At 40.2% G+C, this 13803-nt stretch overlaps 1 non-coding gene across 1 annotated transcript; it reads right to left on the bottom strand.

The window, feature by feature from the left end:
* Positions 1-1873: 1873 nt before the first annotated feature.
* Positions 1874-1980, bottom strand: LOC125412153 (U6 spliceosomal RNA). The gene has a single exon (XR_007235503.1). It is a non-coding gene; the product is annotated as a U6 spliceosomal RNA (small nuclear RNA).
* Between the last annotated feature and the right edge of the window lie 11823 nt (positions 1981-13803).

The following is a 13803-nucleotide window of genomic DNA, read 5'->3' as shown; positions in this document are numbered from 1 at the left end:
ACTGAAACTATGGTAGCATTGTCTCACATGAGTCTTGATTTGAAGTATTTCACACTCCTGAAATCTAATCATGTTGGTCGATGGTGGTAGTGGTAGCATTGTAAATGTCAGAAATGTCACAGGGTTTCTTCTGGATGCTCTCACTAGCCTTACAAATTAACTTCTACAGCCATTTGCAGCATAGTACACAAGAAATGGTTTTTTTCTTTAATAAATTAAGTGAATAGTTGCTGGCTCTGACCCTCAAAGATAGAGTTTAGATAAAATCAGAGACAAGTTTGGGTTGGATGTGTTTTCTTTTTTTTATTGATTTTTATTGAGCTCTACTTTTTTTTCTTGCTCCCCTCCTTGTCTCTCCCCTCCCCTTCAACCCTCTCCCAAGGTCCCCATGCTTCCAGTTGACCAAGGAGATCTTGTCTGTTTCTACTTTCTATGTAGATTAGATTTATGTATCTCTCTCTTAGAGTTCTCATTGTTTAGGTTCTCTGGGATTGTGATTTGTAGGCTGATTTTCATTGTTTTATGTTAAAAAAAACTTACGAGTAATTACATATGACAATTGTCTTTCTGGATCTGGGTTACCTCACTCAAAATGATGTTTTCTAGCTCCATCCACTTGCCTGCAAATTTCAAGATGCTATTTTTTTCTGTTGTGTAGTACTCAATTATGTAAATGTACCACATTTTCCTTATCCATTTCTCGGTTGAAGGGCATGTAGGTTGTTTTTAGCTTCTGGCTATGACAAACAATACTGCTACGAACATAGTTGAACACATGCCCTTGTGGCATGGTTGAGCATTTTATAAATATATACCTAAAAGTGGTATTACTGAGTCTTGAGGAAGGTTGTTTCCTAATTTTCTGAGAAATCACCACACTGATACTCTAAGGGGCTGTTCCAGCTTGCACTCCTACCAGCAATGCCGGAGTGTTTCCTTTATTCAACAACCTCTCCTACATAAGTTGTCATGAATGTTTTTGATCTTGAAAGTTTTGCTAGTTATAGTAGTCTGAGCTGGCATTTGTGTCCTCTTAATGTCTGCATAATGCTTGACCATGACTTTCTGGCTTTTATTGTCTCCAATGAGAAGTCAGGTGTAATTCTGATAGGTCTGCCTTTATAGGTTATTTGGCCTTTTTCTTTTGCAGCTCTTAATATTCATTCTTTATTCTGTATCTTTAGAGTTTTGATTATTATGTGGTAAGAGGACTTATTTTTTTTGGATCCAGTCTATTTGGTGTTCTTTATGCTTCTTATATCTTCATAGGCATATTTTTCTTTAGGTTGGGAAAATTTTCTTCCATGATTTTGTTAAATATATTTTATGTTCTTTTGAGTTGAACTTCTTCTCCTCCTTTTATACCTATTATTCTTAGGTTTGGTCTTTTCACAGTATCCCATATTTCCTGGATATTTTGTGTGACGCTTTTGTTAGATTTAATGTTTTCTTTGACTGATGAGTCTATTTCCTCTATTGTATCTTCAGTGTTTGAGATTCTCTCTTCCATCTCTTGTATTCTGCTGTTTATGTTTGCATTTGTGGTTCTTGATTGTTTTGTCATGATTTCAGTTTCTATAATTCCCTCGGCTTGTGTTTTCTTTATTGTCTCCTTTCAGTTTTCAAGTCTTGAATAGTTTCTTTCATATGTTTGATTGTGTTTTCTTGGTTTCCTTTAAGGGATTTGTTGATTTCTTCCAATTTTTTGTTTGTGTTTTCCTCCATTTCTTTGAGGGAATTTCTCATTTACTCTTTCAGAGTCTCAAACATTCTCCTGAAGCTATTTTTTAGGTCGTTTTCTTCTGCTTCATTTATATTTGGTTGTTCAAGTCTTGCTGTTGTAGGGTCTCTAGATTTTACTGGTGTGATGTTGAAAAATATGGAACATTTCACAAATTTTCATGTCATTCTTGAGCATGGTCCATGCTAATATTTCCTGTATTGTTCCAATTTTAGTATATGAGCTGCCAAAGGGAGCTTTGGATGTGTTTTCAAATGAGGACTGCATGATAGTTCCTCTACAGGGATGGGTTTCTTCTATTTTCCCCTCTTTTTTTGTTGTTAAAAAATTTGCTTTGTCATTTGAGAGAACCCATTTTTAGGTAGATGTTTCGGGTTGATCTTTTTTTAATTATTTTTTTTAAAATTATGCTTCTCTTATACAATACATTTTGACCATAGTCTCCTCTTTTTCTGCTCCTCCTAGACCCCCACACTCGCCCCCCTCACCAGATCCAATCCTTCTCCATTTTACTTCAGAAAAGAGCAGGCCTCCCAGGAATATTAACAGAGCAGTTAATAACAAGGTACAGTAAGACCAGGAACAAACCCTCTTTTTAGGGCTGAGCAAGGCAACCCTGTAGGAGGAAAATAGTCCCAAGGGCAGGAGAAAGAGTTATAATCCTACCCACTCCCACTGATAGGAGTCCCAGAAGAACACTAAGCTAAACTGTCATAATGTATATGCCAAGGACCCTGTGCAGACCCATGCAGTCTCTGTAATTGCTGCTTCAGTCTCTCTGAGCCCCTATTAACCCTGCTTAGTTGGATTCTGTAGGCTCTGTTCTCATGGTATCCCTAGCCCCTCTGACTCCATCCCCTCTTCTGTGGGGTTTCCTGAGCCCCAAGGAAAGGTGATGTGGGAGTCCCCTGTGTATGCTATGAATATATTTTATTATCATTTGGTTATTTGGTCATTGGCTTTGTAAAGTCAGGTGGGAAATCTGAACAGAGATATAGTGAGAAAGTAGACAGAGTCAGGGAGATGTCATGTAGCTGCCGAAGGGTGAAAGAAACCAGCTGCCAGTCAGAAACTTACCAGTAGGCCACATCTTCATGATGATACACAGATGAATAGAAATGGGCTAATTTAAGATGTAAGAACTAGCTAGAAATATGTCTAAGCTTTTGGCCAAACAGTTTTATAATTAATATAGTTTCTGTGTTGTTATTCATGTCTGAGAGACTGGGATATGAATGAATAGGCTCTGCCTACAGGGAAGGAACCTGTGGAAATCTTCAACTTGGGCTTTTTCACTACCTAGTGTTTGGCTGTGGTTCTCTGAGTCTGCTAGCTGAAGTCTTTCTAATGACTATGGACTAGGTACTGACTAAGGATATAAGACTATCATTAGGGAGAAATGGACTCACATGCATTGCCCCAGGGTGGTTAACCTAGATGGGCTGGAAGAAGCTAAGGGTCTGTCTGGCACTGTGTAGTTGGGTGCCATTATGGTTAAAAAATGTATGGAGGGTGATGGGAGGGAGACAAAAGTAGAGAGGTTCATGTCCTGTCGAGAGAAAGGGATCTGTAGAGGTGAAGGTGATGAGGAACAGGCTGATGTAGGAGCCCTGCTTGCCATCTGGGGCCATGGTGACGTCTGGTCCTGTGGTACAGAATAATTGTATTCTGTCAATCATGTTTTAAATAAATACTGATTGGCCAGGCAGGAAGTATAGGCAGGTCAACCAGACTGGAAGTAGAGGCAGGGCAATGAGAACTGGAGAATGTGAGGAAGGAGGAAGCCCATTCCTCCCAGTCCTGCCCAGACCATGGAAGAAGCAAGATGTAATCTGCCTGGCTGAGAAAGGTACTGAGCCATGTGGCTAACATAGATAAGAATAATGGTTAATATAAGCTACAAGAGCTAATAAGTAGCCTGAGCTAATGGGCCAATCAGTTTTATGACTTATAGAGATATCTGTGTGATTTTCTTTGGGGCTTGCCAGCTGTGGGGAACTGGGTAGGACATAAACCCCAACAAGCAGGCCCCTTCATGTTACAGTCCTGTGCTGCTGATAGATGGCCACAGCCAAGCCATAGCTTGTCTGTGTTGATACCCATGGCTTCTGTTACTGCTGAAGGCCATAAAAATTCCAGGGTTTGGGCTGCCGTATGTGGCCATGTTAGTGCCTGTGGGTCATGCCACTTAAGGGACTATCCCAATTTGATTGGTTTGTGCTGTCACCTGGAGTTATGGTGGCATCTCTACTGGGTTGGTGCTGAGGATCATGCCTGGATCTGTGGTCCTACCAAAGTTGTGTTCTGTGTTGATACCCATGGTCTGTGTCACCACCAAAAGGTACATACATAGATATTTGAACTCTGGACCACCACCTGTGGCCATGTTGGTAACTGAGGGATGAACTGTAGTTGGGGCTGTGCTGATTTGTGTGGATTGCACTGCCACCTGTGTCCAGGGTGTTGAGCTGCTGCTATGGAACATGTCTGGGTTCATGGCCCTATAGCAGCTGCGATCTGGGTTAATGTCAGTGCTCCTATTACCACTGAAGGCTTTGTAGATGCCTAGGATACAGGCCGACCCTAGAGGCTGTATTGGTTCCAGAGAGTCATGTTGCCACTGGGGCCATACAGATCAGAGTGGACTGAGCTGCCACCAGAGACTCTAATGGTATCTGGGGCTAGGTTTCATCCAGGGGCCATATCTGTGTTCATGGCCCTACTATAGCCAGGATCTGTGCTGATATCCATGGCTTCCTGTACTATTGAGGGCCATGCAGACATACGATGACTGGGCCACCACCTGGGTCTATATTGTTGTTTAAAGGGCATCTTGCATGGGGGGCTATTGAGATCTAAGTGGCCTGAGCAATCAGCCAGGGCAATGGGGACATTTGGGCCTGAGATGCTGCTGAGGACTATGCCTGAGTCTGATGCCAGTCTTGGTTGGAGTCTATGTTGATGTCCATGGCCTGCATTCCCACTAAACACAACAAGGATGCCCAGATTCTGAATCATCACCTGTGACCATTTTGGGTTCCTCTGGATGTACCAGCACCAAGGTGACAAGAGTAGACTGCTTTGCCATCCATGGCCATGGCTTTAATCGGGGTTAGACTGTTGAAAGTGGTCATGTCTAGGTAAATGACCCAACCATAAATCAGGGTCCATGGTGATGTCTGTGGCTCAGGTTACTGTCAAAGGCAGTGAAGATGCTTGGCATCAGAACTGACCCCTGAGGCCATGTTACTGCCTGAGGATCATGCTGTTGGTGCCATATATATTGGAGTGGCCTGCAATGCCACCTGGGGCCATATTGATATCTGGGTCTGAGCTGTGGTTGAGGCCATGTCTAGGTGCTGTGGGAGCTTCTTCTGCTCCTTCAGCCAATAGCCTCTGAGATACCAGTCCATTGGAGCGTGGTCTTTCTCTCTTTAAAAAAAGCAGCAGCTGTCCTCCACTCTCTCTCTGGCTTCTGGCTCCGCTTCTGGCTCCTAGACTCCTTTTCTGATCTTGCAGAGGGGCTGTTGTTTGGGACGGTAATCTGTAAGTTTTTTCCCCTTTGAATAAATAACCATTCTATTAATCATAATTCAAAATTGCTGTGGGATTTTTTGTGACTTACGCCTTCTTCTGGCACTCAACATTTGGTTCTAGAACCTCCCTTATCCCTCTCCCCCTGCTCAACTGCCTGCCACCAGCTCTGCTAGGCATGAGCCCTCCCTCAGCTGCAACCTGTGGCCTGTGTGTAGAGCCAGGAGTTCAATATAAACTATCGTGCAGTGGCTTTTCTTGCTGCAATTCTTTATATTTTCATATTACACGCGTCAGATTGGCTTCAAGCCCCCATGTGGATTTAAACTCCATGCCTCCCAAGTTCCACAGGCTTGGGACAGTCTCTGCCCACCTGGTTTGCTCTTTTCTGAGTTGTTTTAAATCTCCCCTGCAAGTGCAGCACTTGAGTGTCATGAATCAGAAAGCAAGCAGTTGCCAAAAGCTGCAACTCCTCTGGGCGACTCAGTTACATGGAGGCATACGCGGTTTCTGGGTTGCTCTTCTCTACCCCTGGATTCTGGGTTTCTGGTTCCGTGTATGGAATTGATTTAATTACATCTTCTTTGTTGAGAAACTTATATTTCCTAGTTTTTAACAAATACTAAGGCGGACACTGAAATAGGACCCCATTTCCATCACCTTTGCAGTGGTTCTAGTCGCAATTTGGCAACAGTGCCGCCTACTAAACAAGAGGTAATATGACAGTTTTTGTTTCCAATGCCAATTTTACTGTTTTCTTTATTAATACAATGGATTATGTCATGCAAGGTTTATATGACTATGGGGATACATTAATTTACTGGTTACTAGGTTTCAGTTTTTTTCAATATTCTATTATTAAGGAAGATATGATTTTTACGGACTAATAATGAACGACTAGTTGAAAGGATTAAAATTATTGAAAATCAGGGGTTATCTGAACAAGTGGATACTATGATAGACAAAATTGACTCCATATCTAAGGGTACTAGGAAGTTACCTGAAAGGGTTCAGGTTGTTGAATTTGATGTTCAGACGTTACCACAAAGTTTTGATAAGGTAACAGATAGAATGCACCTCCAGAATGGGAACCAAAAAACTGATACCTTAGTAAAATTCCTAGAAACACAAGTAGGTCAGGAGATTCAGGATTTAAGAGATACAATGATAAAAACATTTGAAATGATTGGAGAAATTATTGGAGTTGGTGAACAGAGTAAGAAGGCACAAGGACAGGATACAATGCCACCACCAGCTGTTAGAACTGACTTACCCAGGGTTCTAACGATATACCCTGTAATTTATTCTGAAAAAGTGTCAACTTCTAAAGGCTCAAAGGGAGTTAAAGAAGCTAGATGGACACCAATAGCAATGAATGATTTAAAAGAAATTAAGGAAGCTGTCGTTAATTATGGCTTGCACTCTGCATTTGTTAAGGAAATGATAAGGACTTGGGCCTCTAAAGTCAGAGCTACCCCCCATGATTTCTCTTAGAGTCTGCAGTTTTAGATGATGGACCTTCCTTGATTTTTGGAATTTATTTCAGAGAAGAATCCAGACATATGGAACAGCAAGGAAGAGCAAAAGGTGTGGAGGCTTCCCAAGATCAAATTCTTGGTGTAGGAGCATATGCTGATCAACAGGTCCAAGATCTTTATGACGAAGAAGTACTGTCATTATGTCACAAAGCAGCCTTGAATGCTTTGAATAGAATACAAGATCCAGCAAAAAGGGTTGAATCATATACCAGGGTTAGGCAGGGCCAGAGAGAACCCTTTCCTGACTTTGTGCAAAGATTAATTAAGGCTCTGGACATAGGGGTAATAGACCCAGAAGCTAGACAAATACTTCTTGAATCTCTAACTTTTGAAAATACAAATACAGAATGCAAAAAAATAATTGGGCCTTTATGGTCTAGATCAGCACCTATGGAAGAATGAATACAGCATACAATGAATGTTGAGACATTTAGCTATAATGGTCAATCCTGGGTAGGAGAAGTGATTTCCAAAGCTATGAGGAGACATCAAACTACCAGGTGTTTTAATTGTGGTAAATTAGGACATCTGAAAAGAGATTGCAGGCAAAGAAATTCTAGAGATAATATCTCCTCTGGGAATGACAAAAGTAGGAGACCTCAGCCATCAGGTATATGTAGGAGATGCAGTAAAGGTCGAAATTGGTCCAACGAATTCAAGCCAACAGCAGACAGACAAGGCAACCCTATACCATTGGAAAACCCCTTGAGAGGCCTCTCATAGGCCCCCAAGCCAAAAGTGGCCCAGTCATTTCCAGTTACAGTGGAAAATGTGTCTCGTCAAGAAAATTGAAAACTCCAATGTCTGTTGTAAAAAGAAATACTGGTCTAAATGATTAATTACATGTGGAGAATAAGTCAAAAAATTCAGTAGGACAGAGTAAACGTATATTTTGGCAGACTTCTATTAACGATCAAAGACCAAAGCTAAGAGTCTGTATAAATGGCATTTTTATTGAAGGCTTATTAGACATAGGTGCAGATGTAAGTATCATTACTCCAGAATCTTGGTATCCGAATTGGCCTCTTCAAGAGGGAGATGTTCAGTTCCTGGGAACTGGAACCCTATCTCGTGTAAAACAAAGCATGAGATAGGTTGAATGCATAGTACCTGAAGGGCAAATAGGAAGACTAAGGCCATATATAGCCAATATTGCAATAAATTTATGGGGCCGTGACCTGCTACAGCAATGGAATACCCAGAATAACATTACTGTAGTTCCAGGAACTCACAATTCTGGGAAGGATATAATGAGATATTATGGAAAAAGGTCACCAGTCATTCAGGCTGTACAAGAACATACAGCCAATAGCAAACCTTTAGAGGGACCAACAGCCCTACCTTTAAAATGGCTAACTGAGAAGCCAATATGGATCAAGCAGTGGTCTCTAGCTGAAGAAAATTACAGGCTTTGGAACAGCTGGTACAAGAGCAACTAGATGCTAACCATATTGAAGAATCAACCAGCCCTTGGAATTCTCCTGTGTTTGTTGTAAAAAAGAAATCTGGTAAATGGAGAATGGTGACAGACCTAAGAGCTGACAACAAGGTAATTCAACCTATGGGTCTGCTACAATCTGGAATTCCTTTGCCTTCTCTGTTACCAAGAGGATGGTCTCTTATAGTTATTGATTTGAAAGATTGTTTTTTCACTATACCTTTGCAAGAAAAGGATAGAGAAAAATTTGCCTTCACAGTGCCTACTTATAATAATTCTCAGCCTACTAGGAGATATCAATGGACTGTTCTCCCACAGGGGATGCTCAATAGTCCCACATTGTGCCAATATTTTGTTAATAAGCCATTGGAAATAATTTGTAAGCAATTTCCCAGTCCATAATTTATCATTACATGAATGACATTTTATTTTGTGATTCAAATAAAGATACTTTGGAAAGTATATTTGAAGAAGTAAAGAAAGTCTTGCCTAGGTGGAGATTACAAATTGCCCCTGAAAAAATTCAAAGAGGAGATTCTATTAATTACCTAGGTTACAGAATAGGGTTATAGAAAATTCAAACGCAAAAGGCACAAATTAGGAGAGACTGGTTACCGACTCTTAATGACTTCCAAAGATTGTTAGGAGACATTCCCAGTCTACGACCAGCTGTTGGGATAACACCTGGTCTAATAGTTCACTTAAACAAAACCTTAGATGGTGATAAAGATTTGAATAGTCCCAGAAAATTGACAGTTGAAGCAGAAAAGGAACTGACAATGATTGAGGAAAAATTACAGGAGGCACATGTGGATAGGGTGAACCCGAATCTTAGTTCCATCCTAGTCATACTGCCTTCCAGAATTTCTCCTACAGGGATTTTAATGCAGAGGGAAGATATTATTTTAGAGTGGATATTTAAACCTCATAAACCAATTAAAAAAATTAAAAAATTATGTGGAAAATGTCGCTGAATTAATTACAATAGGTAAACTGAGACTTCGTCAACTAGCAGATATAAACCCAGCAGAAATTATAGTGCCTTTTACTTCTGAGGAAATAAGAAAGTTATGGGAAGATAATGAACCATGGCAAAGAGTTTGTGCTAATTTTTTGGGAGATATTAACAGCAATTATCCCAAAAGTGATAGACTTAACCTCATAATGAGAACTTCTTGGATTCTTCCTAGAATTGTACATAATTCTCCTATAACTGGAGCCCAGACATGTTTTACCGACGCAAATAAATCAGGGAGAGCAGGTTATAAATTGGAAGACTTGAGTAAGGTGGAACAAAGTCCTTATAATTCTGTCCAGAAGGCAGAATTAAATGCCATTCTTATGGTATTAAGGGATTTTAAAGAACCTCTTAATATAGTTACAGATTCACAATATGTAGAAAGAGTTATCTTGCATATTGAAACTGCTGAATTCATACCAGATGACACAGAGTTGACTTCATTGTTTATCCAGGTACAGGACATAATTAGGAATAGGCTTTGTCCAATGTACATAACACACATCCAGTCCCATACTGGTCTGCCCAGCCCTCTAGTACAAGGTAACACTGAAATTGACCAATTATTGATTGGAAGTGTGTTGCAGGCCTCAGAATTTCATAAAAACAGCACGTCAATAGTAAAGGCTTAAAGAGTTTTCCATTACATGGCAACAAGCTAAGGACATTATAAAGAGATGTCCTACTTGTTCTTTCTATAATCAAACACCGTTGCCTGCAGGGAGTAACCCAAAGGGTACTCAAAGGAATGAAATCTGGCAGCTGGATGTGTTCCACTTTATGGAATTTGGCAAATTAAAATAGGTACACCACACCATAGACACGTATTCAGGTTTTCAATGGGCAACTGCCCTGATTTCAGAAAAGGCTGATTCGGTAACCACACATTTATTGGAAGTTATGGCCATCATCGGCATACCTGCACAAATAAAGACAGACAATGGTCCAGCATATGTATCTAAGAAAATGAAGTGCTTTTTTGCTTATTATAATATAAAACACATTACAGGTATACCAAATAATCCTACAGGTCAGGGAGTTATAGAAAGATCAAATCGTACTATAAAGGATATGTTGAACAAACAGAAAGGGATGAAAGATACCCCCAGAAATAGATTACATAATGCTTTATTAACCTTGAATTTTCTTAACACTAATGAGAAAGGAACAACAGCAGCAGAGAAACATTGGATAATTTAAAAAAAACTTCTGAATTAAACCAACCTGTTTATTTCAAAGATGTGCTGACCTCTTAGTGGAAGCCAGGAGATGTGCTACGTTGGGGAAGGGGTTTTGCTCTTGTTTCCACAGGAGAAGAAAAATTGTGGATTCCATCAAAATTAATAAAGGTTCGTTTTGAAGAGGAGAAATCTCTTGGAAAGGAGAAATGACAGCTCATCTACAATGATGATATTCATACAAGTGGTAAGAAAACATATAGAATGGGGCAGGGTTCTGTTCTTATCTCCACAGGAAAATACTCATCTTTGAAAAATTCAAGGGACCCTGGATATTTGAATACTGACAAACAGAAAAATAACTGCCCAATAGGGGCTATCAAGAAAACTGAATAGGTTCTGTAAGTAAAATATACTAAATCATATTTCTAAATTTATGATGCTGGTTTTGGAGTTGGACTCTGGCTCAGTCCCTCTCTAATTCCAAACCTGTTGTTAAAAGAAAAACCAAGAATTTCTGGAGTTTCTGTCTCACGTCAAGAGCCATGATATGGGACAGAAAGAAATATGAGTTTAGAAAACACCTTTACTTTTCTTCATATCTATCATACCTTTCATTAAATATATCTATCATGCATGCCTTTCATTGAATATATGTATGTTTGTATATGTCTATATGATTAATGATTAAATTTTCCACAATGAGCAGTGAGTTTTTCCTGCAGTGACATTTGAAATTTCCAGGAAGAAGATGGGGCCCCATAACAACAACCCCACCCGGTTGATATGACGTCATGATACTGATAGTGCTACTACAAGACCTGTTTTGGGTACCAGCTGCACAAGACGGTTCCAACGTGGTTAGCTGAAATGGTGCACATCTTGTACAACATTCTGTCCAGACCTCCACAAAATACTCAGAGACTATTTGCAATTTTAAAAGACATTGATCTTGAAATTTAACCATCATTTTACTTTCACAGGATCCCCCAGAAAGAACGTTGCCCCCATGACAGGTGGAAGTAATTCTAGAGAACTACGTCCCCTCTCCCAGTAAAGTGTGTCCTTGGGTTTAGGAACATCATTTAGTGGTTGGTTATAATTAGTATATGGTTGAGGGTTGTGGCAGGAATGTTATAAGTGCATGAATCTTTCAAAAAAAGTGGGATAATTGGATGATGGGATAATAAATTTGTACTTGTGAGCTGTTGTTTTTAGACAAATATATTGGTATCGATTCTTGAATACTGATACAAAGTTAAATTATGTTGACTATTGTATGCATGCATGTTTTTACCTCTGTTTAAAACATTTCTAATGTATTGATATATATATATATATTGTATTGATATATGTATATTTACCATATTGCATAATCTTCAACCTCTTCAAAGAGCTGTAGAAAATGGCCTTCAATCTAACTCAGAGTTCTGTGGTAGTGAGACACAATTGCTCCTGGCAACACTGATCTATTCCGGAGAGAATGTTGAGCACCAAAGACACTCCACCTGAAGCCTTTCTTCTTGGCAGAACTGGCCTTTGGGTAAAGAAATGCCCATACCTCAACTACTGACAGAGTTACAGAGTATCCGTAAATGGATAACACAGGACTGTCATATCCTGCCAAAATAGGGTAAGATAGTTTTGAAAAATTTCTTGCCTTTGAAAATGGTATGTCAGTAACGTTAGGCCTTAGCCAATGTTGGTTCCTTCAATGCTGCAAATGTGACTTTGGGTGTTTACCCAGGTAGCCAGTTGTCTCTGTGATTTGTTACATGTTCTGGAAGTTGTTTGATTGCACTTCCTAATCACTCAGGTAACATTATTTCCCTTCTCAGATCTTCAATGGGATTGAAGATTATATAAATGTAGTTACTTTCCTCTCATGACTTGGCCAAGTTATTTGTTATACAAGACTTAAGCTAGTTAGAATAGGATATTTGTATTTATTGTATATAATTTCATAGGTTTGTACTTATTGTATATAATTTTGTAGTAGGCTTAGAACTCTCTTACTTAAATAAAAGGGGGAGATGCTGCGGGAGCTCCTTCCACTCCTTCAGCCAATAGCCACTGAGATACCAACCCATTGGGGCGTGGTCTCTCTCTCTTTAAAAAAAGCAGAGGCTGTCCTTCACTCTCTCTCTGCTTCTGGCTCCGCTTCTGGCTCCTAGACTCCTTTCCTGATTGTGCAGAGGGGCTGTTGTTTGGGACGGTAATCTGTAAGTTTTTTCCCCTTTGAATAAATAACCATTCTATTAATAATAGTTCAAAACTGGTGTGGGATTGTTTGTGACTTACGCCTTCATCTCGCCTTCATCTGGGTCTACAGCCAGGATCTGTGATGAGATCTGTGGCTTCTGTTACTATCAGCTGCCAGGGGACTTTTGGAGGTCTCTACTACTATCTGGGTTCTTGTAGGAGTTCAGGGACCACACTGTTGCTGGGTCCAACCTGATATGATTGGGCTAAGATGCCACCAGAAACCATGGTGATACCCAGGCCCAAGCTTCTGGGGCTGGCCATATCTGGGACCATGGTCCTTCTGCAGCTGTGGTCTGTGTTGATGTCCATTGCCCATTTTACTACAGGGCCCTAACCAAATCTTGTGTTTAATCTTGTGTTGGATCATGAATTGAAGTATGCAGGTCTTGCTGAGCTGCCCTGCCCCTCACTGGCCAAGGGAAAGCCATTCCTCTGACCCACCAGTGAGCTGGCACTGTTCTTCATATTCCTCAACTGTGGAGGCACCCAGATGTGAGCCTGTTCTACCTTGTCAAAAAGTCAGAGAATTAGAGCTTATTTTTACTCTTCGAAAGTCAGTGACAATAAGTGTGGCTACAAACAAGAAATCTTGACCTAGAGTGTGGTTTCCTGGTGTTTTGGACATTAAAATGGCCCATAAAGGTGGATTTGCTCCACCCTAAACAAAGGTCAGAGAATTCAAGTCTATTCCTGCTCCTTCATTTTAAAATAGGAGGTTTGACATAGGGAGTGACTGCCTACAGGGTACTTGGTCTAGGGTGAATTCACTGCACATCCTGCCCAAAACATCAAATGCTTTACTTGATGTCTCAAGTATTAGAGAAAATAACTGCTCTGGTTGTTCTTTGTAGCGTGTTAAAGTAGTCTTTTGATTTCTTCGCACCTTTTGTATTAGGGTATAAAAACATACAAAAATTAAACACGGGTGGATTCAGTGTTCAGTATTCACTGAGCTGCTTTGTTGGTACTATCCCATGTCTCTGTGTGTCTTTCATATCTCTATTCCTCCTATCTAGCATTTCTAATCCACATGCCCCTACCCTGGCACATACAAACCTGTCGTGGCTGGACCATCACAGAAATTACCCCAA

Source organism: Myodes glareolus, chromosome 20 (genome assembly GCF_982192425.1).
Source record: "Myodes glareolus chromosome 20, mMyoGla1.1, whole genome shotgun sequence".
NCBI classification, from domain to species: Eukaryota; Metazoa; Chordata; class Mammalia; order Rodentia; family Cricetidae; genus Myodes; species Myodes glareolus.
The sequence above is the reverse complement of the archived record's forward strand: the minus strand, read 5'-3'. Positions and strand labels throughout refer to the sequence as shown.